Here is a 24,255-nt window from a genome sequence, read left to right as displayed (position 1 = left end):
ACGCGTCATGCATCAAGAGCCAGTTGTCCAACCGAAGGCCCTATCCGTCTTGCGGGGTTGCCTCGATAATTAAGATTGCAAAAATCAGACAAGAGCAATGGGCGTTTAATGAGTACACCTTTTGAATCCCCAGAGATAGAATCCGTGTTACCGTACTAACCTTTCTGTCACTAGTGTTCAGAAGAACACTTCACGGTCTCCCTGCCCTTAGCCTCTCTGTAGCTCGCTCTCCATGATCCTGGGTACCTGCAGGGATGAAGAACGCGGATGAGACAAGAGTCATCTACTGAACAATTTTATTTCATATATAAGGGACGCTAGTTCAAATCCCTTTTATTGACCCCCACAATAAATACATAGGGTTGGAAGGCTCTTGCCTCAACCCATACCTTATCGGAGTACTCACACATGAAGATCAGATCACACGAAGAACACATAATAGAACACATATGAAGGCAGATTGATTGATAATATGTCTTACAATGGGTGTCGTGTGTTATACACGATTACAAGTATGATCTAGTGGAAGAAGAACTATGGTCATGATGGTGGCTATGGAGATGGAAATGCCGGCGGTTAGGGTTGATGGAGATGTATGACGATGACTCTGTTCTGGTTCTTCTCGCGGATGTTCTATTGACATTTCGGCCTCGAACCCTTTATAAAAGTTGTTCAGGTGGACAAGAGGCCTCGGTTTCCACGCCATATGACCACCCATGAGAACGGCCGCGATTGCATGAAACACCGTCTTTGGTGTAGTTTCTTCTGGCGCACCTCCTCCTGATTTCTCTATCTCCTCCTTTACTCCTCTCCGTGTTTTCACCTGATTTCGTCCGTATTCAACCCATTTCTTTTAAAAACACAATAAAGAGAGGATTTGTGGAATCCTATGTATTCATTAGTCATTAGTGGCAATATCGGAGCGAATATCTCAATTTTAATGAAATATCTTGGTTTAAACAAAGGTCAGGACCGGATTTTTGGGATATCAATTTCCCAGAAAATGGCCCTTGTGCTCACCAGCCCCAGGATTACTGTTAGCTGATGAGGCACCAACTTGATATAGAAATTTCAAGCAAAATACAAAATGTGTAGTACAAGACCATTGTGGCCTATGAGTACAACAATTGGTTTCTAGTGGTTTATGGCGGAAGCGGTTTGTGGTTCATCTGCGTCTATGGGACTCCATTTCCCACAGGAACAGCTGACCAGGATAACTCCTATCTTCACGAGGCTGCTATCACCTTTGCTTAGGTTCCGGGGCTGTCATCGCAACGCTCCTCTCCAAGCAAGAAATCTGGCCAAGACAATAGCCAGGGACAAGCCAGTGAGTACTTTTGAATGTACTCGCAAACATTATGAACACGGGTATAATACAACGAATGATAATCATGCTCTGAAATATTCTATGATCACAATGTCAGTCATGAAATAAACAAAATCCATGATGCACGCATGCAGGTTGTTCATATAAAACATGAATATGCAATACGGGAGTAGAAATAGAATGCACCGATCGGGTGTCTGAAGCGACGCCTCGAAAGGATAATAATATAAATCATGCCTCAGTCGGGCGTCTGAGCGACACCACACAAAGGGCTTATAAATAAAAGAAATAACAAGCATGCCACAGTCGGGCGTCTATGCGACACCACATAAAGGGCTTATAAATAATTTAAATAACAAGCATGCCACAGTTGGGCGTCTGAGCGACACCAGATAAAGGGCTTATAAATAATTTAAATAACAAGCATGCCACAGTCGGGCGTCTGAGCGACACCACATAAAGGGCTTATAAATAATTTAAATAACAAGCATGCCACAGTCGGGCGTCTGAGCGACACCAGATAAAGGGCTTATAAATAATTTAAATAACAAGCATGCCACAGTCGGGCGTCTGAACGACACCACATAAAGGGCTTATATAAGAATAATCACAGCGAATATCCAGGAGGTAGAACCGTCCCAGGGATACTCAATAATTCAAATAATGTAAATGGTTAGTCCATAATAATAGTGATCATAATCATCATGAGTCACAAGTCATGATCCATGTTCTGGTTTAGCAATTTTTCCTCCGAAGACCGACACTTGACCCATCCCAGACTGTAGTCCTTAACCATGGACACGGCTATTCGAATAGATGTTTAATCTCTGCAGAGGGTGTACTCTTTACCCACGAGTAACAGATTTCTTTAGTCCATCGGGACTAATTCCGTCTACGGTCTTTTAATTGAAAAGACACCTGACCGCACACACCAGCCGAACTTACCGGTGTCAGGAATCACCCACAACACCCATTAAGCAAAACTCTAAGTGGGGAGGCTACAACCTCGACTTAGCATGGGATCACAAAATTTATACCGCGCGCAAACTAGGGGAGCTACCCCTTCAGCTACAACCGAAACACCCATGCCCCCGGACCAGGTGGCATGCCTACCGGATGCCTCCGGTATCTTCCACCATGGCCTCTCTGTACGGTGTGTGCTTGGTAAGGGGTTGACAACTTACTGAACCGTACCCTACCTATGGCAGGGACAAGTGGTAGTACGAAACAAGTATGGGGGTTACTGGAACAAGACTCGATCTACGGCCGACTCAGGAGGTTTAAGTATTTCCTGCATGATTAGCATAACAAATATATTTCAACCAACAGACAGAATCACCACTCATCATACCTCATCATGCCATACCGGACACAACCGTCTCGACGAGGAACTAGAGACAAGCTCGTGTCTACCCAAGATAGAGGCTTTCCCGGCTTCCTTCCGGTAGGCATGAAAGGCATACGAAGATGATTACTATCATAAGCATATCCATTTCTAACACCAAAGAATCTTCATTATGCACTCATGCGTATGATCGTATCGTCACATAAAATAACGAATGCTCCATGTCAATGTGGTGTTGTAACCGTATCAAACAACACACAAAAATATTATGCCAGGGTTCACAATGCTTGCCTTCAAGTTGTGGAGAGGCAGGGTGCATCCCAAAAACTTTTTGGAAGTTTTCTTCTCTCTCCAAAATCCTATTTTGAGGAAATTTAAATTAACACATAATTTTAAAACGGTACAAAAAAGTTGTTTGGAAAATTTTCAAATAAACATGAAAATAAACTAGACAAAATTTGAGAAACAACAGAAAAAGAATCAAATCAATTGGACTTATATTTAAAAAGTTATAGCCAGTCAAAGTTCTGTTTTTTATAAAAATCAGAAAAAGAAAACGGTTCGGGGGCTTACGCTTTCCCCTAGCGAAGGCGTATTCGGTGGAATACGTTTCCACTTAAGCCAGCGTGGGTCGACTCGTGGGTCACTGACAGTGGGTCCCTTGGGCCCACTGGTCAGGTTTGACCAGTCGCCCGCGCCTCCTTCTCCTCTGGCCGAGCGGTGGCGGGGCTCCGGCGATCCTCCCCGTGGTCGAAAGGCTGGCGGGGATGGAGGGGGTCGCCGGCGGCGAGCTCCGCGGCGGACGGTGGTTTCGGGTGGATCGGGGTCTCGAGCTATGGTGGCTCCCGATCGGGCTAGAGAGGTGGGGCGGCTCTGCACGGTTGAGGGGAGTCGGACGGTGGCGCTGGATGAGCTGGGGAGGCCCTGCTCGCGACGTTCGGCACCGGAGCGTGGCGGCGGCTACTTGCCGGAGACGAGGAAGAAGGCCTCCCTCCGTCGATTGTTGGCTATGGGAGCACTAGGGAGATGGCCTGAGGTCGCCTGAGGGTCTGGAAGAGCTCGGGGGCTCCTTTTATAGGCGGTCGAGGTCGGTTCCCGCGGCTGCGGATAAGAACGCTGGCGAACCGCCGTTCTGTAGCTGTAGGGCGACGTGGCGGCGACGTGCGCTAGCAAACGAGTTCGCGGATGAGCTCGAGCTGTTCCAGAGGGCAGCTGGCGCGCTAGAGTGGCTCGGGCGGCGCCGTCCATGGCAGAGGCTGCTGCGGCCGCCCGCTTGCTGCCATGGCCGACCTGACGGCGGCGCTGTAGGGCGCCAGGGAAGGGCTTGGAGGGTTCTGGCGAGCGGATGAGGACGGGCGTGGCCCTGGGGGTGAGAAAAGGCCAGGGGCAAGACGCGGCGGCTCGGGTGCACACACGTGCAAAACGCGCGCTCTGGCCGCGGCCAGAGCACGCACGCCAGGTGCTCGACGAAATGCCAACGCGTGCTAGAGGGCTTGAATGAGGCTGGTAGTTAACAGGTCTAGGTTAGTGGTGGCTAGGAGATTAGTGGACATGCTGGTCTGTCCAGAGGGGCAAGATCACAGTGCAAACATAAAACTATGCCAAAGCTGTCCATGAACACAAGGTGCTCGACAGAATGCCATGGGCATCTAGGCAACTCTTGGGGTGGCCAAAAACTCCAGATCATAGTCTCTTTGGATGATAAGGAGGGTGGCAAGGTTAGTTTGTCAAAAACAAAAACTTGTTAGTGCAAGTTTTTGAGAAAACCAATTCTGGACAGAAAGTAAAAGGCATAGTTGCATGAACCAAAAATACTCCAATGGGTCCACTCTCCTGGACTTAAGGGTTTTGCAGGGAGGACTATAAGCAGGAAAAAGAATCATGGGCAATAGAGCAAACAAAAATAGAGTTGCAGTAGAAAATGCCAAACTGGACCAGAGAGCAAAAGAGGATGATTTGCTCAAATTTTTCAAAGAACACTCATGGGTTTTTGCATAAAGTTGAATTATATGCATCTACTGACATCTCCAAACACTTGGAAGAATTTTTAAAGAAATATTTAAATAGGTTGTAGTGCAAAATTACCAACTGGACCAGATTTGAAAATTTGGTGTAGAGCTCAAAATCTCCAATGACCAAAAGATATTTTTGCATAAAAGTGATGTGGAAACATCACATGACATCCCCAAATTTTGGTTGAAATTTTAAAGAAGTATTTGAAAGGGTTACAGTGCAAAAGAGGCTCCATAACTTATGAAAAATCATTTTTAGAAGAATAAAGCTCAGGAAAAACAATTATGCAAATAAACCCACTGATAAAAGAAATGTTTTCTTGAGAGGGTATACAAGTCCAATAATATTTTTGGAAGGTTTTCACTTGGGGTAAAAACTTCACAATATCAAAGAAAAGAGAGGTTCTGAAATCAAAAGATAAATCCAGAAAATAAAAATTTAATTTCCTGGCAAAATTTTAATAAACAAAATATGGTTAAAATTTTGGGGTGTTACAGTAGAGGAGTGTAAAAATATCACTCATCACACCCCTGTTTATATAGGCATTGGGGGGGGGGGTGGGGGGTCAAGGATTATAGCTATGTTGGCTACGTATAGGGAAAATCGTGTTGTAGTCGATGTCTAAATCCATATGGAGTATGTGCCAAGTCTTCCGAAACCTCCCTTTGTACACGTCATGGGTCTTCTAGGTGCGGCCCATCAGTAAACTGCCATGGGGGTCCTCGTCCTAGCCCACCTGGCCGAGAAGACGTGGTGAGTACCCCGTGGTCCAGAACACAAACAGTAGCCCCTGCACCAGTCTTCAAATTGGGGACACTCCTCGGTTCTTCCGGACCGCTCTTCGTCTTCAGTCATCGGTCTTAAAAGCTGGTTCAACAAGTCTTCCTGATCTTTGACCTTGAGGATAACCGAGGTGTATCCAAAGAGCATCCAGGAGTAGAACAAGTGAGCTAGAACATCAACACTTAAAAGCAGCACATCACATGAGCTCACAGACCAACAACTACACATGTACAAAGACCTAAAACCCTAGAACAACAAGTTGTAGGAGATATGCATTAGAGGCAATAATAATGGTTATTATTGATCTCCATGTTTGTAATTAATGTTTATGTTTTGCACTAAAATTGCAATGGTCCTAGCCATGCCTCTAAAACTAGCTCAAGTGTTGGATGATGGACTCCATCTCGGCCTTATTACAATACACCCACCAACTCACCTATGCATAGCGCTCATATTCCGGAGGAGCGAAACTATTTTGGTCTTGGTAGCCATAATTACACGATACACTTCTAGTATGATGCCTATTCTAGCGCATGGGCTGAAGAGGAAGAACCTTATGACAGTACTCGGAGTGATCCCATACAATTCACAAATAGTGAAGAACCTACTCATGATTATCTTATGCCAAAGTGGTATGACAATCCAAATGTTGAAGAAGTGGAAGATGAGGAGACTAGAGGTAATAATGGAGAAGCCAATGGGACTGAAGATCGTTTTGATTTTAGCAACCTAATGAGGAGGACAGATAATGACAGTGATTACACACCAGGACCGTGCGCCCTTTGTGATAGTGCTACTTCAGCACCTACGCGACGCACAGGTCAATTCCATGGGTGGATCTCAGGGAGGTTCAGGGAGAGGAAGTAGATGAAGACGAAGTAGTAAGAGGAGTGAAGAGAAGACTATTTTCCATGGGTGGATCCCACAGTCAAAGCAGCAACCACCCTAGACCGCTGCCTCAAACCGCGTCGCCCGCCGGCTACACCTGCACTAGAGCACCGTCGAGGCGCCAACCACCACAACAACACATGCGTCTCCACGCCCTATCCAGATCCGCCTGGCACCCACCACCCCTCACCGCAGTAGCTGGGCCGCCAGCCGCATCACCACCACCCTAGCAGGGCTGCCGGCTATCCCCAGAGCCGACATCCGCCACCACCAACTGGATCTGGGCAGGGGCTCCCAGATCTGCCGCCAGCACGACCCCCGCACCCAGGAGCCCCACGAGGCGCCACTAGGAGGGAGGCTGCTTTGAGGATCCGCCAACACGCCGGGAGGATGTACCCGGGGCAGGTGCGATGCCCCACACCACCGACATAGGAAGGTGCGCCCCATGACGGCTACCTCTAGCGCGAGGGGAGAAAGCCGCCCCGCCACCACCTACGCCATGCGGCCCTTGGCCGGCGACGCCACTGATGGCAGCGAGGGAAGGGAGGCCGCGGGGGGTGTGTGGCTAATTTTTTTTAAATAATACATTTTTTATTAAATTACACAAATATTACGCCGAAAAATTATTTTTCACAAATAATACACCGTTGGCCGTCAGCCGGCCGACTGGACCTAATCGGCCCACAACAGGCCGATCGGCTTGCTGCTGGCCGACTGCTGGCCCGCCTGGCATGCGTCGGCCTCGGATTGGGCTGGCCACGTCGCGAGGGGGAGGGAGGGAGCTGTCGGCGCGGGCGTGCCCCTGTCGGCCTACCGCGGGCCGATCGGCCAGCTGCTGGCCGACAGGGTGCGGCCCCACCTCGCGCGCGGCTGGCCGGCTGCTCCCTGCGGCCTTATCCTCCCCTTCCTCCCATTTCTTCTGTTCTTCTTCTGTTCTTACCTTCTCCTCTCTCTACACAAAAATGCCACCAATTTATACACCTAAATAAGCAAGTTTTTCGCGATTTTGGCACCGTGAATGGATTCAACTCAGTTAGGGCAGCCAAAAGAGGTCTCGATCTACTGATGGGGTAGCTCATGGTGGTCGTGGTGAGCATTTTGGTGGAGGTGGTGGTGGTGAAGTTGGGGCAGTGTGGTGGTGGTGAAGTTGGGGCAGTGTGGTGGAGGTGAAGTTGTCGTTCGTCGTTCTTCGTTGGAGGCGGAGCACCGGCAGTTTGGTGGCCGCCGTTTGTCGTTCTTCGTTCGCACGCACGCTTCAAGGGTATATTTCAGCAAACATTTTATTTTTCGTAGGTGCTCCGGTAGTATTTGTTAATATGTTTCGATGTGAAATAAATTAGGTGTGCGATTATTGTTATTTGCCCCGGTAGTATACGTAAATATATTTAGATGTCAACTAATTAGTTGTGTAAAAATGTGTAGTTGCTCCGGTAATATTCCGTACTATATGTGGATGTCAAGTATTTAGGAGTGTCAGTATTTGTAGTAGTTCCGAAAAAAGGTCCGTAATATAGGCAGTCCAGTCAAATATATTAATCTGTCAATATTTGTAGTTGCTACGGCAAATATTCGTAATATACTTGTAGGTGTGTGAATTGTATTAGTTGCTCCGTTAATATTCTGTAATATATAGCTAGGTAATATATAGACATGTCTAATATTTGTTAGTGGGGATATTAAGTTGTTGCTTAATACTTGTATTTCGTTGTTGAAAAAAAATAGGTGAGTCGAGATGTCCGATGTAGTGAAGTTCAGATTTTACTACGGTCCTGGTACTGTCCAAACAACTGAGATGGGAGCAGATCTGAGTGAATTTACTCACATAGAGGTGCCAATGAGCGCACCACAAACATGGTCTGTCAGTCAGTTGAAAGAATGGATTGCGGCAAGTTTAGGTCTTGATACTGAAACACACACCGTCGGTGTTCATGCATTGTGGACACGGTCAAGTTCAATAATTTACTTTTATTTGAGGCCAATAGAGGGAGACTCCGATTGGGTGCGGTGGTTACAAGGTTGTGAACGAAGGGGATGCAATCCTGTTGCTTTAGTGCTTCCCGTCGTGAAGGAGGTCACTGCACATGAAGGCGAGGGTGGCTACGAAGGACAGAGCAGTCAGGTAGAAGGAGGAAATGCTTATGGTTACGAACAAGGACAGAGCAGTCAGGTAGAAGGAGGAAATGCTTATGGTTATGAACCAGGGCAGAGTAGTCAGGTAGAAGGAGGAAATGCCGATGGTGATTACAATGGCGAGGTGGACGCTGACGAGGTAGATGGGCACATGCAGAACCAGATGGAAGAAGAAGACACCGATGTTGAAAGGGGTCATGCCGATGATTCTGACGAGTCAGATGAAGAAGAAAATGCAGAGGAGGTCCCGAATCCTGCATGGTGGAATCATGACTTCTCATCTGCAATGACCGTGAATGATGGACATGATTCAGCCTGGCAATATCACCAGAACAATATTGCGACGGGTGCTATGTATCCGAACAAGCAAGCCCTGAAGGATGCAATAATTAATTGGGCAATGTCCACGCAAAGGGTTTTCACAGCTCAGGTGTCCAGTCAGAAATTCCTGACAATGGTATGCAAGAACGCAGATTGTCCCGCCAGGGTGCACGGCTTTCTCCCTAAGTATGGCACAAGTTGGGTGATAAGTGACTTAGTTAATCACACTTGTCTTATTCCCTGCATCCCTCAAGATCATGCCAACCTTTCATCCACGCTTATTGCTCGATTGTTTTACGATGAGATAGTGCAGGGCAAAGCTATGGAAGTGAAGGCAGTCCAGACAAAAGTCTTCGCCAGGTTCAAGTACAGAATTTCTTATGGCAAGGCTTGGAGGGCTAAGCATGCGGCGCTTGAGAGGAGATTTGGTTCTTATTTTGATGCATATGACTCTGTTGTCCACCTCCTCCACACCCTGCAGCAGCGGAATCCAGGCACCTATATCGATATCCAAGACATGTTCATGCCAGAGTTCCCAACTGTGAGGGTGTTGCATCGTCTCTTCTTCTCTTTCGGTGTATGCATCGAAGCTTTCAAGCATTGCCGACCGGTGATATGTGTTGACGGTACTTTTCTCACAGGCAAGTACAAGGGTCAGATCCTGACAGCCATAGGTCAAGACGGCCAAAATCAAGTCGTCCCACTGGCATTTGCTTTTGTGGAGAGTGAGAACATTGAAAGTTGGACATGGTTCTTCAGGCAGTTGAAAATATCAGTTGTGAAGGAGAAGCCCAATGTGTGCATCCTTCATGACAGGCATGTAGGTATACTCAGTGCGATAAGGACACTGACAAACCCAGGCCCTGAGGAACAAGTTCCATGGCAGGACTTGCAGAGCCGTTGGTGCATGCGCCATCTGGGGGCTAATTTCTTCTCGCAGTTTAGAAATAAGAACCTGATGAATCTGTTCAAAAAACTCTGCAAGCAGAACCAGTTATGGAAGTACAATTTGATACGCGACAGACTTAATGTGTGCACGCAGAGACACGTGAGGGACAGGAAAGCTGCAAGAGATGCAGCGGTGAGGGCACATGTTGAAGCAGTAGCTGCACAGTTGGCAACAGGAACAGCGGCCGTGGAGGAGGAGCCTGTTGGGCTATGTGACCTGCCAGGCTTTGACCCACCTGGTACTAGGAGAAGGCTCGGGAGGTCGATTAAAACCTTCGAGCAGTGGATAGAGCATGAGCCTCTGGAGAGGTGGTCTTTGCTACATGACACACATGGAGCAAGGTACGGTGTCATGACAACGAACCTCGCGGAAACATACAACTTTGTCCTCAGAGGAAACCGGGCATTGCCACTTACAGCCATCGTTGAGGGTATTTTCTATGGCACCGTCAAGTATTTCAGAGATAGACGTCAAAAAGCAGAGCAGCATATCTTGAACAACCCAAATACACGGTACTGTGAAAGAGTCACGAAGTACATGGACAACAAGATGCAAAAAGCTAGGTCACACACTGTAGTCGCCATCGGTAATCAAGAAAGAAGGTTTGAGGTCCGCTTAGCCAAAAACAAATTCGGATGTGCAAATGAGTTGAGGACGCATGAGGTGAAAATTGGCAATGAAGCCTGGCCAACGTGTGAGTGCACATGCAATAAACTGAAATTGCTTCACCTACCTTGCTCACATGTACTTGCTGCTTGCGGGCAGCTTGGAATGGACGCAATATCGTTTGTGTCTCCATTTTTTTTGAAAGAGTCTGTCCTCAATACCTGGACAGGTGAGCTGATGGGTTTTCGATCAATGGGTAATTTCAACATCGTCAACCCCACCGAAAGGCGTTACATTCCAAACCCAGAGCATATGCATACAAGTAGAGGCAGACGGCAGTGTCAGCGCATCCGGAATGATATGGATGAATCTGAAGCAGGAGGTCCGACTAGGCAATGCATTCTATGCAATGAATTTGGCCATAGGGACACTAATTGTCCCACTTTCGTCACTGGGCGTGGACGAGGCAACCGGGGAAGAAAAGGAGGTAGAGGCAGTAGAGGAGTAAGGGCGAGAGGAAGAAGCTAAGCTAGCAGTAGTATGTTCTGAATTTGTATTAAGTGTGGTGTGGCACTATGTTCTGAATTTGTATTAAGTGTGGCACTATGTTCTGAATTTGTATTAAGTGTGGCACTATGTTCTGAATTTGTAATAAGTGTGACACTATGTTCTGAATTTTTATTAAGTGTGACACTATGTTCTGAATTTGTATGCATGCGGCGCTTGAGAGGAGATTTGTATTAAGTGTGGCACTATGTTCTGAATTTTGTATGTGCAGGAATGTCGGGATTGTGGTTGCCGAATGGGGACATTGATAGGGGTCATCGTGCTGCGATATGGTATGAGCGCAAGCTTGAGCCTCTGGTCACTCGCACTCCTAAGGAAAACTGGATGATACACTCAGGATGGCTTCAGCGGTACGTGCTTTATTAATTTGCACACTGACATGCATATTAATGGTTGAAATGGGAGACACGAACTGAAATGTTCTCTGATGAAGGTTGAAATGGGCCGGCCTTTTACCTTTCGCGCGTCTGGTTGAGTCTATCCCGGGTGAGAAACGCCTCGCTATCGATGGGTCTTTGCTGAGCTGCTTAGTGGACCGTTGGAGGCCAGAGACCCACACGTTTCACTTCAGATGGGGAGAGATGGCTCCTACTCGGGAGGATGTGTCACTTTTGCTCGGACTACCGTTGGCAGGTCATGCCGTAGGACCGTTGGACGCACCGGCTGGTTGGGAGCGACCTCTTACACAACGTTTTCATGGTGTTTTTCCAGATGCTCCGGATCCGGTATGGGAGCATCACGGACCTAAGTATGAGTGGTTGCTAAATTTCCGGGTAATTTCCCCTACCTATTATCTTCAAGTTATCGTGCATACAGTTTTACAGAAAATAATTGCGGCTTACTAAAACTTTCTCTTCGCTTAATGCAGATCCAGAACTTCCGGGCGCCGTTGACTGCGGAACAGATCACTCGGAGCCTGGAGGCCTACTTAATGTGGCTTTTCGGCAAGGTGATGTTCACGGAGAACCATGTCACCACTATTAGCGCGCTCTACATCCCTATGGCACTCGAGATAGCGAGCGCTCAGACGGCGGATCAGATCAGACAGAGGAGTTGGGGTTCGGCGGTCTTAGCGGCTACATACCGAGGTATGTGCAACGGTTGCCAGCTTACATCGAGAAAGCCAGCCCTTCTTGGATGCCCTCTATTCCTACAGCTGTGGTCGTGGGAGAGGTTCTCTATAGGGCGACCAGATGTACGTGTTCATGAGCCTATAGACGCCATGTTTGATGTTGACGGCATCGACATGCCTACTTTCGGTCTGTGTTGGACACGTCGCGAGGTATGCACCGTGTTGTAGTTTAATGCAACTTTTTTCTGCACAAGAGATAGTTCGATGCTAGCGGCTACTAACTTTTCTTCTCTGCAGAGACGCTTTGCTAGTGATCAGACCAGGAAGGCATACACAGCATTGAACGAGCAGTTCGATGCGTACACCGGGGTCATCTGGCAGCCCTACACGGAAGCAGCCATACAAGCGAGATACCCTGGTGGTATGTCTGTGCTATGCACAAGGGACCGAGATTACTGGATGACAAAATCTAAGATCATCTTCGATGTCTTCGTCGAGGAGATGGCACAACAGAGGGTTATGAGGCAATTTGGTCTTCTGCAGTTGGAGCTACCTCCCCCTATAGAGAACCCGGTGCCAGCACACATCCACAGGTATTAACCAGTTTTTCAATGTTGCATTATCTTTCATAGTACTCCATTCGAAGCTTTAGGTAATTGTTGAACACACACCACAATTTTAGGACGACAAGGAAGGGCATGACCAGGACAACTGCTGACTGGCTAGTTAGACTAGAGCCGTATGTTATAGAATGGGAGACAGCAAACACAAATCTATGGCACGAGAATCACAATTTCGATCTCGATGAATTCAATCTCTATTTGCGGCGCTACATGACCGGAACACGGTTACGCATCGTTGAGTACTCCCACCCAGAGGAGATACCGGATCCTACTCCGTCGGATATGTACCCGAGCTATGATACTTCGGGCTCTAGGCAGTACGCGGTAAGATATATTTTCTTTACGTAATGTTGTCACATACTTTGACGTGCAAGAGACAGACATTATTAATCGTCATGGAAATTTGCAGGCTACCTTGACACGCGAACTCTACGACGACGTGACCACCTTTGGACGATCACTATCGTCTGGACCTCTTCTTCAGCATCGTCCAGTGCTACAGCCCTTCTTGGAAAGAATTCAGAATAAGATACGGACTGTGTACGAGGCTATCACGTGCACCCGGAGAACCGATGTTGTTCAGCACCAGCAGGAGCAGCCGCGTCACTCCATGCACCGACATCAACCACGTCCACGTCTAGCACATCAGCCGACAACCAGGCCACCCCGTCCTGACCAACCTGGCAGTTCTACGTGGCACCCGCAGCACTATGGTCCCACGTCGAGCTTCGTGTTTTCTCCACAGCCACAGCAACACGGTCCCTCGTCGAGCTTCGTGTTATCTCCACAGCCACAGCAGCACGGTCCCTCGTCCAGTTTCGTGTTTGAGCCAGAGCAGCCGTCACAGCCAGCAGGTATGTGTCTTCATATTTATTGTTTTCAATATTAATTGACGCGACCTCATTCTTCATGATGAAACGTTCCATCGCGTAGGAGCCTACGGATATCAGGCGTCTATGTCGGCATCACATGATACGTGGGGGAGTGATCAACATCCCGAGGAGAACATACAGGCTCAGATGTCGCAGCACACCCAGTGGATGAACATGTTTTCGACTCCTCCACCAGGCCCCACACAGGATACACAGCATGACCAGGGAGAGTCTGAGATTCCTCCTCGTCACATTAGGGCACCCGACAGGTTGGGATGGTCGCCGCTTCCAGATCCGCCTCCCCGCCAGGCCAGACGTCGTCACTGACGCTTCTATCTATCAGTAGAGACATTACCATCTATTTCTGTGTGAGACTTATGTCTATTCTATGTATGAGACAAATGACTATGTACTTATGTATGAGACATATGCCTACTCTATTTTAGTACTCTGTTATCCGAACTACAAGATCATATTTAGATAGAACATAATACTCATACAACGAGACATTACAAACAACTAGATAGAACTACATCTAAATTAAATGGTACGTAACTGAACTCACAACATACAGCATAAAAACTACATGAAGTCATCATCGTCATCCTCGATCGATGCAGAACTCTTGCCCTTCGACGATGAAGAACTCTTGCCCTTCGACGATGCAGAAACCTTGCCCTTCGATGATGAAGAACTCTTGCCCTTCGACGATGCAGAACCCGGAAGCGGCGGCATGAAGATATCATCTTCGTCCTCGCTCTCCTCAGTCCATAAACATGGATTATTTGCTGCAATCCTTCTGAAAGTTTCACTCTTCGGCACCACTACCTTCTTTCCACCTGTCATGCAACCTAAGAAGTTCTTTACGTACCTCCTCATAGGTCCTTTCAGGCCACCCAGACCTACGTAATTGGTGAGCCAACTCGTTCATTATGGTGTCACTACCGGTGAGTTCGTCCCATGGAACTATCCTATTATCCATCCTGAAATCGGTAGCTAGCCTCAGAAGAGTCCTGCTCATCCGAGGGTGAAAACTACGATCGAAAGGATAATGGGACATCTCAACTACACTACACTGGAATGCTTATCCACCTCCGTCTGAAGGGGGTTTTATAGGTAGAGAGGAGAAAATGGCGGGAAAGAACGACTGCGGTATGGCGGGAAAGGGTTGGCGGGAAATGGGTGGCGGGAAACGGGTGGCGGGAAATAGTTGGCGCGAACATATGGCGGGAAAGGGTTGTGCGGAATACGTCATAATTTAAAAAAAACAAGGATCGTTCGGGAAAAAAATGGTGGCATGCACCAGTCGGCCCACAGCAGGCCAATTAGTCCTTGTCGGCCCACCGCAGGCCTATCGGCCAACTGCAGGCCGACTGGACCCTGTCGGCCAACTGCAGGCCGACTGGACTTGATCTGGTGGCCGGCAGCCCAATCGGCCAGCAGCAAGCAGATGGGCCACCAGTCGGCCTGCTGTGGGCTGACTAGGCTCAGTCGGCCTGCAGCGGGCCGACGGTGTATTATTTTTAAAAATTATTTTTTCAGCGTAATATTTCTGTAATTTAATAAAAAATATATTATTTTAAAAAAAATTAGCGGGTGTGTGTGTGGGGGGGGGGGGGGGGGGGGGGGGGGGGGGGGTGGCGAGAGGTGGCAACGCTAGTGTTGCCTCTCGGAGTCGCTCGTGGGAGCGACTTGGAAGGGCTCCTGACTGGCTCTACCAATATAGCAACTATGATATTGGTCAACCAATCCAAATTAATAGCATGACTACGGCACCTTGATTACTTATTATGCCGACGTTTTCACATCAAAGATAGAAATATGACACCCCACAGAGGGATCCAATGGTACAGTCTGCCAACATGCTGAAGCCACGCATGAGCGCCATCATGCTAGTCAAGTTCAACGTGGGACAAAGAGACAAATCAAGAAACAAACAAAAGAAGCACCCGCTGGAATCAAAATTTAAATTTGTAATAGCACATTACTGATACCATGCAATTTAACCCAGCTAACAAGGTAGCAAAATTCGAATGTACCTTCATGTTCAGTAAAACTAGTTAAATAAATATATTGAAACCTAGATCCGAGCCAGGCTTGGAATGTAGGGGATTACATAAAGGTCAGCAAGATTTTTTCCTCTGTATTTGACAAATGTGTCGGTGTCTAGGTGATGATACCTCAAGCGGTTCATTTCAATCAACTCATTAAAATCAAATTCCGGACTTTGGAGATCCCATTTGTAGAGAAAGTATGTTGCAAACTGGAACACTACGGCTTCAGCCGTTGCGATCACCGGCATATAAGATCGATTTTTAAAGGGCCCAGGGATGACATGACACAGATCCCAATGTGGCGGATTGGAACAATCATCCAGATCTCCGCACACCCACATCTCGATAACTGAGGCGCGCATACGCACAGCTTCCCGTGGAGGTCGGTTAAATTAGACGACTTGTAGTTGAACCTCATGGTGCAAGGAGGCGCCGGTACGATGCTGAACGACTCATCCTCTAACCTGAAGCGAACAAAACCTGGAGCGTGGAGAACCCTCTCCTTGACAGTCCAGAACAAGGAGCCATCCTGATATAAGTATCTAGGAAGAACATGAGGCTTCTCAGAGCTCAGCGACTGTCGATCGTCGGATCGTTTACTTGATGCGTTTAGGACCGTCGGATCTTGCTCGTGGAAGACCTTGGCCGTTGGATCGAAAAAAGTTACTGCTACAATGAATAGTTACCGTCTCGTTCCTGCCACCACCTGTAATTTTCTTGCCCCGCCGAGGGCATTTTGGTCATTTCACGTGCAGGTTTATAAAGGGCAGCTGTTGAACCCTAGCCGCCGCCTCCTCTCTCCTCCTACGCGCATCCTCTCCCCTCCCCTCCCACGCGCCTCCTCTCCTCCCACCCACATCGCTGCCGCCGCCACCCACCGCCTCGAACCGCGCCGTCGGCGGCCAGATCCGCCGCAACAGAGCCCCCGTCCCAACGACGACGAGCAGCAGCGGAGGGAGGACGAGGAGCGCGACGGCGGCAGCGGCGGCGGGGAGCAGCAGCAGCAGGCCAAGGCGGCTAGGGTTCCCCTCCCAAACCGTAGGAGTGGATGAGGAGGTTGAGCCGCTGCCCGCCGCCGGCCTCCTCTCCTCCCCGTTCCTCTCCAGCCACCGAGTTCGCCGCCGCTGTTCCTCCCTCCTCCTATCCATGGGATCTCCACCGGCCCTCCCTCGTGCTCAAGTTGTGGAGGGGCGACATGCAACGGTGGACGAGAAGCCGCCGCCAGTTGTCCTCTTACTGCGCCGACCTGCACCATCTCTGCCACCTCCCCAAGCTGATGTGCGTCGCCTCCCTCCTCTCAATGCTGTTGTCTCTGCTGCGGTGCTATGGCTGCCTCCCGAAGCAACTGAAGCTCGCCTGCTCCTCATCTGTCAATGGCGTCCCCAAGCAGTAAGGTTTCTTCTTGCTCCTCCCTACCAATTACTTCCCTACACTGCTTGATGTTGCTATTCCTCCCTCCACAGCAAGAGTGAGGTGTTAATTTAAATGATATTATTGTTCTAGGTCTGATTATTTGTAGGTTTGTATGCTGCTGCTGCAGCCTCTAATGTAGGCTTAATCCATATGTATAATTGATTTTTAGAAAGTCCATCCACGATTTATGGCAGGAGACCCGGAGAAGAACAAGCAACTTTATCTGAAAATGGAAGAGCTAGTACCAAAGAGCCCCAACCCACCTCCACGATCAAGTTCTACATGCAATTCATGGATAGTGGTATGACGCTTCTCCTGCCCTTTTATTAAGATGAACACGCTTTGTTTGGTTAACTGAATAAGGCATCTCAAAATAATTCTGATGGATTCTCATTTGGAGCTTCACTAAGAGTCTAAGATGCATTTGTTGAAAAGTCGTTCTTGAAAGATAGAAGTATTAGATGCCTTGGGGATTTCTTTGTGGTGTAGATTTATATTATCAACATATTTGCTAACTGCGAATTTTATCTTGGTGGATATGTAAATTATTGTTCATTGAGAATGCTTCAGGTGATTTGTTGATGCAGAGTCCTAATTAAGCAAACAAACCTTACTCATCTCCTTCTCTGTAAATCATTGTATGCAGGTTGTCGGCACATCTTTTAACCAAGTCATCTCCATTGATCCTTTTGTTGACAAGCAGCTAGACCCAAGGTTAGTCTCTGAAGATGTCTGTTCATAATTTATTTTGTCCGTCACGGTTATTTCTTTGGTATGCTCATTGTATGCGCATCTGTCATACCTGTGCAGACCCAAGGTACCAAACAAAATAAGAAAGGCATCAAAACTCCTAGGAATCTAGCTAGATATGAGCATCTCTTTTGCATGACGAAGGAAATGAGCGGCTGGCTAGATCTAAACATCTATTAAATCCCCATTGGATTACAAATTGTGGAGGGACCGGTCAACATTTTTAGTCTTTTACTATATGGCTGCTAAGTATACATAGATTTAGGAAAACTACCTGCGCTAATTCCTGCTCTGGCATGCGTTTCTCTTAATTCTTGATTTATGAATTCAGACCAAGATTTATGAATTCAGACCAAGCAGTGTATGTACGATTGGTTGCAGGTTATATTCCCGTAGTATCTTATGTACGTCATGTTTCAAGCATTTTCATTGCTCTCTATGATCGGCTGCACGTACATCGCCATAGTGTTTCATATGCATCATGTCCCGGGCAGTCAAATGCCTTGCTTTATATGATCAATAATTTACAGGGAATGCCTAATTTCTTTCAGCGTTTCCCATGGTAGATCGGTTTGGCCCTGCTGTGCTACCTAACTAACTTCGAATCAGCTGCCGTCGCAAGACCTTCCACAACTAGACCTTGACGGCGCCAGCCGTATGGACATCTAGGTATATGATATTTTGCTACACCAGTCTTATGCTTTCAAGTCCAACTAAGGTTAAGCCACACAAACATCCATTAGTTCTTGAATTTTTGTTTGTAAAACTTTGGATTAACAATCTCAAACAATGCACATACTTCTTATATTCACTAGCAATTCTAAATGTATATGTGCTTTTTCTCTATGCTGTACTACTAAACTATTTATGTTAAACAAAACAGGACATCTGCACACCTGTTCTCAAACTGGATCATATTTGAAGGTTTTTAAGTATCCTTCCAAATTCCAATCATGAATCGCCTAGGAGTTAAGCATCAAGTTTCAACCCAACCCTTCTTCATGGCTTCTCTGACTAAGTGATGGTCCACCTTTTATTGCTTAGTGTAATTACGGAAGTGCTTAGATTATTGGTTAGTGGAAAGCATGTGGTTTTGCCTCACTTTCTTTCTCATTTAGATCCTGCCTTAACCATACAAAGTAGTTTGACGCCTGACAAATAGGCTGAGCCTATAAATTTGACTGTGAAAAATAAACTGAGCTTATAAGTTTGACTGCCATGTTATCAACTTTCTTCCGACTGCAACCATCTCTCTCCATTCTAGCCGCATTCACTTTTATTCATACAACCTGCTTCTGTGGTTGTATTGTACTACAAAGCATGAAGTTGTGTAAGCTGTACGATACCATGTATACACACATACATTTTCTTACTGTGGTTAATCCAATTCCAATGTATATGTGTAGCTTTGTGCTTTGCTTCCTGTCTATCTATAGCTTATGAGCTGAGACAATTCCAAGTGTGATCAAATAGCTTGTGTATGTGCCTGTGTAGCTCAACAATCTTTCAAAATGGTTATTCATGTCTGGTTGCGTCTGGCGGGCAACGCGCGGCAAGTCGTGCCACCTATAATTGAAGCATCGTTCATGGTCAGGCTCGAACTGCATCCAGCAGGTGCTTTTCTCCTCCTCCTCAAGCTTCGGCAAGAATATACTACACATATATAGTAGCTGAGAAAGCATGACATGCCATAATTTGTTGTCCTTTTGTATCTTCATACACTGTATCTTCCTTTTTCATGACCCAAATATAGCTGGGAAAGAATGACATCCATAATTTGTTTTCCTCCTAGGCTCTTTTGCCGGCCTGTTATTATTCTTTTTTGTCCTTAATAAATTGTATCCTTTCTTTAGTATTCTCCTTTGCTTATTCAGGTAACCGCTGAGGATGTTTTAAAAAGCCATCACCAATAGCCGAGCACTCTATTGCTGCAATTACATGCCGGTACACAATCGATGCCCACTTTGGGATCTCCCCTTATGGCCTTTCCTATAATCATAAGAGCTACCAATAGACGCAATTGCTTTTAGTTATCCCCTTCAGAATACTAATTATTGATGTAATGTAGAAGGTAAAAGGGAATAAAATGATCTCTTCCAAATACTTCAGAATACATGCTTCAGAACACTAATTATAGCTATAATGTCTCTCTTTGCTTTGCTAGAATATCTCTTCAAATTTAAGAGGAGCTTGGTACTATTTTTTCTGATGGATTTTCCTTATTAGTAATGCTTTATGAGGATCATAAGATTTGTCTCTGATGGCTTTTCTTACAGGTTCCCAGCCATTCTGTTACCCTCCTCTCCTATCATTAAAAATAGGACAGAGTTTCGCAATCAGCGACCTGAGGCGCCACTGACAGTATTATCAGCTGGCATTCAACGACCAATGATGCACAATGGCACAAGCTAGTGACATCATCTTGATTTTTTCTTCTGTTCATTGCCATTAAAAAATAGCGGGCTGCATTTGAGCTTCTAATATTCATTTGATGTTTCAACTAATGGGTTTTATACTATGTATTGTCGGAGATTGGATTGCAGAAACATGAGAAAATAACTTCTGATTGGATGACAACAATGTTGACCTTTTTGGAGAGGAAACCTAACCGGAGAAGGCGGCAGTTGAAGAGCGTGCTGCGAAAGTGAAGGGTTCTGGCAAGAAGAAAGAATGTATGTTATCTTACATTCTTTCTATTTTGAAGATTACCTTGAGTGTGAAACTGCCTGTACCATATATATAGAAAATAGCTATCATTTCTAATGAAATGATAAGATTTCTTGATCTTCAATAATGATGTGTACATAAATAGTACTAAAATCGATGCTGCCTTATGATAATCTCATGGTGATGTTGAACTCCATAATGTCTTGCTTCTATCACATGTGAATGTTTCTTCTTACATTTATTTTGTTATATCATGTGTGAGTAAGTATGATAAACCTGGATTAGTACTAACTTGAGCATTACCTGCATAACCTCAACACTAGGACCGGCACCCTCGCGCCAAGACGCGTTACCGATCTAGTTGGAGAAGGTTACCGTTCGCCGTGGCATGACATGATGCTGCGAAGGTGCCGCCGCAGTGTGACGCCAACAGAGGTCAGTTCCTATGGTGAACACCCCCATCTTAGCAGTATAGCCGTAGCTGTCTGGGTGCGCATGTCCAGAGAAACATAGAAGCGAGCAACTTTGTAAGCATTGGAGCGAGGGTCGTGGCCAAGACCGAATGCCTGAGGGCCTTGGAAGCGGTTGAGGGTCGGGGGAAGCGTGATGGTGCGCCGAGTGGCCGGGTTAACTACGTGCGCCGTATTGTCAGTAGGCAACAGCACCAGTCCATCGCAATGTGCCATCCTGTGCAACGCCGCCTTCTTGGAGTGGTAGTCGGACATGGCGTGTAGGAGCGTGCCGACGCCCTGCTGCTTCCCATCCCACTGATACAAACCGGCGACGGTCATCTCTCCGGTTGAAGAAGCAAGAGGGCGATCGTTGTCGTTCTCCCCGAGCCACGGCGCGACGAGAAGAGACGAGGTCTGGAGGCGGAGGTGATCGCGGAGGAAAGAGTCGTCGTCAATGATGTCGCGCCAGGTCTTGCAGACGGACCTGAATCGCAGCAGCTACTCCACGGGGAGCCGGGGCAGGATCTCCGACACTAGCTCGTCCGGCAGGTACGGTATGTTCGCCTTTGTCGTCGTCTCGTCGTCGTGCATGGCGGCGCTCGAGTATTCCTTTCTTTGGAACTTTTTTAGGGCAAACTGGAGTAGTACTTCTGAGGCAAATTGATCGACCGGTGCAGGATCGGTGCCTATATATATAGGCTTAGTTGGGCTCTAGTTGTAGACACGCCCGTTTACGAGGGTCTGGCTCGATGACGTGTGGGCCATAAGGGTCGACTCGAGAGGCGTCAATTGAAAAATTCCAGCGAAAATCAGTTGGAGCTCCGAAGCACATGGACTGTCGTGTATTTTTAGTCATCTGATTGTCGATGGCGGTGTTGCACCGTTTGTTTTCGCACTTATGCTTCGGTAGACCCCCCATAAATACAAGGACGGCTCAGATTAACCCATACCTCTTCATAATAAAGGGCATGGTGGTCATATTTCGTTGTATACTTTTTTTTCAGAATCATTTCGCTGTATACATATACGTCGTACACTTGCGAGCTGGGCGTCCCATCCATCACTTTTTCCTCTGAATTTAAATCACAAAAGATTCTGAGAGTGCCAAGATTCGAGCCAGCAACTTATGGTTCATAATGCGTCGCCATAGCCAACTTGCCACCACCAGTTAACATGAATACAAGTGTTTTTCTTATTCTTTTCTTCTACTCTTTTTTTCCTATTTTCTTCTTTCCTCCTTTCCCTTTTCTTGCTCTTTTTTTCACGTGTTTTGAAGCGGTTTTGTTCCGGATTTATTTTCCTTTTCCCTTTTTATTTTTCGTTTTCATTCTTTTTTTGCTCATTTTTCATTTTTCCTTTTTCTCTTGCAATGTGCAAACTTTTTTTGATTTTGATGAAATGAATGAACTTTTATTAAAATTTGCGAACATTTTTTCAAACTTGGTGAACTATTTCCAAAATCGAGAACTTTTCATCAAATTCATAAAAAAAATATTGATGAACGTCATTTCAAAACAGATGATTTTTTTTTCAAAATCGATGAACTTTTTTCTCAAAATTCATGAACTATTTTCAAAATGAATGCATTTTTCAAAGTAGATGAACTTTGTTTTTCAAAATTCATGGACTCTTTTCAAAATCAATGAACTTTTTCAAATCCTTAAACTTTATTCTTCAAAATCCATGAAATTTTTCTAATTCATAGTGTTTTTCATTTTGTGAACATTTTGCAAATCCGCAAATATTTTTTCAAATACATGAACTTCTCCAAAAAGATGATTCTTTTTAAATTCAACGGTCAAAGGTCAAAGATGTCCACGCTCAACTTGTCGTCCAGGTTAACCATGAAGAAGGTTGTTTTGGTCGAACCAGAAAGAAGCGATCGGGTGTATGGTCTTGACGAGCGACAGCTGATCGCTCGTGTAGTTGGGCCGACCTAGGAAAGCTGGCATGCGAGTGCTGCCTAGGAGCTCCCGCTGTACAGTGAGTAGGTTGACATATTTTGTTTTTTCATATTTCAATTTTCACTTTTTGAACGTTATTATGCTTTTTGAAATTTGTTCAAAATTAAAAAATGTATTCCTAAAATTGTTTGGAATACTAAAAAATCAATGTGGGCATTCGGCAGAAATCAAAATTTTGGTTTATACTATTCTTTTCTTAATTCTTTTAGCAAAATTAAAACCAAAACTTTTCTGGCCTTATTTTTTTATTTTTGTTTCCTTTTTGGTTTCCATAAATTAAAAAAAATCGATAATGATTGAAATTCCAATTTTTCTTCACATATTAGATATTTAACATGTTTTTCAAATGTATTCATGTTTCAAAAAAAGTTCATAATTCCAAATTACAATAAAAGTTCAAGATTCCAATTTGTTCATTTTCCAAAAAATATTCATGTTAAAAATAGTTCACCGTACATTGGGAAAATGTTCACTGTGTATAAAAAGTGTTCATCGTGTGTACAAATTTTATTCAGCATGCATTTCATAAAAAAAATCAGCATTTCAAGAAAGTTCAGTTTTGTATTTGCAAAAAATTCATCATATACTAATAAAATGTTCAGTGCGTATTTTAAATTCACTTTTTAAAAAATTGTTCACATTTAAGAAAAGAATATTCGATTTTTTGTACGATTGAAACATTGTTGGCACTCTCAAGAAATTTTGTTCACATTGTTTTGTAAAAAGTACTGAAAAAAAACCCGGACCTGCAGCTCTAATTAGTACTTTAAAGTTAGCGCTGCCTTTAAGCCGTCATCAATTAGTAGGTCGTCTGGTTAGCATCGGTTGCACGCATGCCCAGGTTGTGGGTTTGATACCCGTTTTAAGCACTTTCATAATTTTCGTGAAATTCCCGCGTTCGTTTAGCTCTTGCGAAATGGGCCGGCCTGTTTGCTCCCTACATCAGTTTGTGAAAAGTCTATATTATCCTTGATACGCTTTGTGAGGGGGGGGGGGGGGGGGGGGGGGGGGGGTCTACCGAAGCGGGTCTCTTGTCTTCGTGGGCCATTAAGAGCATTTTTTTACTGGTTTTTAGAATAAGCTGAAATAATCTGTCCCCCCTATCCAGTTTATTCTAGAAACCCAACTAATTTATTTTTAAAAAAACTTGCTAATTAAAACTTAGCGAGTAGGCTTAAAAAAATCTGTTGGGCGCCCCCTATTCAGCTTATTCTAAAAGCCTAAAAAAGACATCAAAAGAACTGGCCCTAATTGTTCTGGCGGGTTTCACCTATCTTTTGATCGGACATCGGGTTTATATGTGAGTGCAAGAGCGGTTAGTGTCACACATGTGACACATGACCTAGAAATCTGCATGCACCCTATAGGCTATAGTTGGATCTAAGTGGTTGAAAACAGTGAAGATCCACTTACAAACGGAACCCACTCATCCAATCTACCCATGATGCACAAGAGAGCT

General features: G+C 45.8%; 1 long non-coding RNA gene across 4 annotated transcripts; it reads left to right on the top strand.

The window, feature by feature from the left end:
• Positions 1-16,342: 16,342 nt before the first annotated feature.
• Positions 16,343-22,134, top strand: LOC123054456 (uncharacterized). Of its 4 annotated transcripts, none has more exons than XR_006426179.1 (8): positions 16,343-16,939; positions 17,158-17,264; positions 17,610-17,677; positions 18,265-18,382; positions 19,208-19,327; positions 19,588-19,657; positions 19,990-20,385; positions 20,704-22,134. It is a non-coding gene; the product is annotated as an uncharacterized lncRNA (long non-coding RNA). The 4 variants fall into 4 exon arrangements; XR_006426182.1 differs by having other exon boundaries at positions 18,597-19,327; XR_006426180.1 differs by having other exon boundaries at positions 18,265-19,327.
• Positions 22,135-24,255: the final 2,121 nt, after the last annotated feature.

Source organism: Triticum aestivum, chromosome 2D, assembly GCF_018294505.1.
Source record: "Triticum aestivum cultivar Chinese Spring chromosome 2D, IWGSC CS RefSeq v2.1, whole genome shotgun sequence".
NCBI lineage: Eukaryota > Viridiplantae > Streptophyta > Magnoliopsida > Poales > Poaceae > Triticum > Triticum aestivum.
This window is presented reverse-complemented; position numbering and strand designations above follow the sequence as displayed.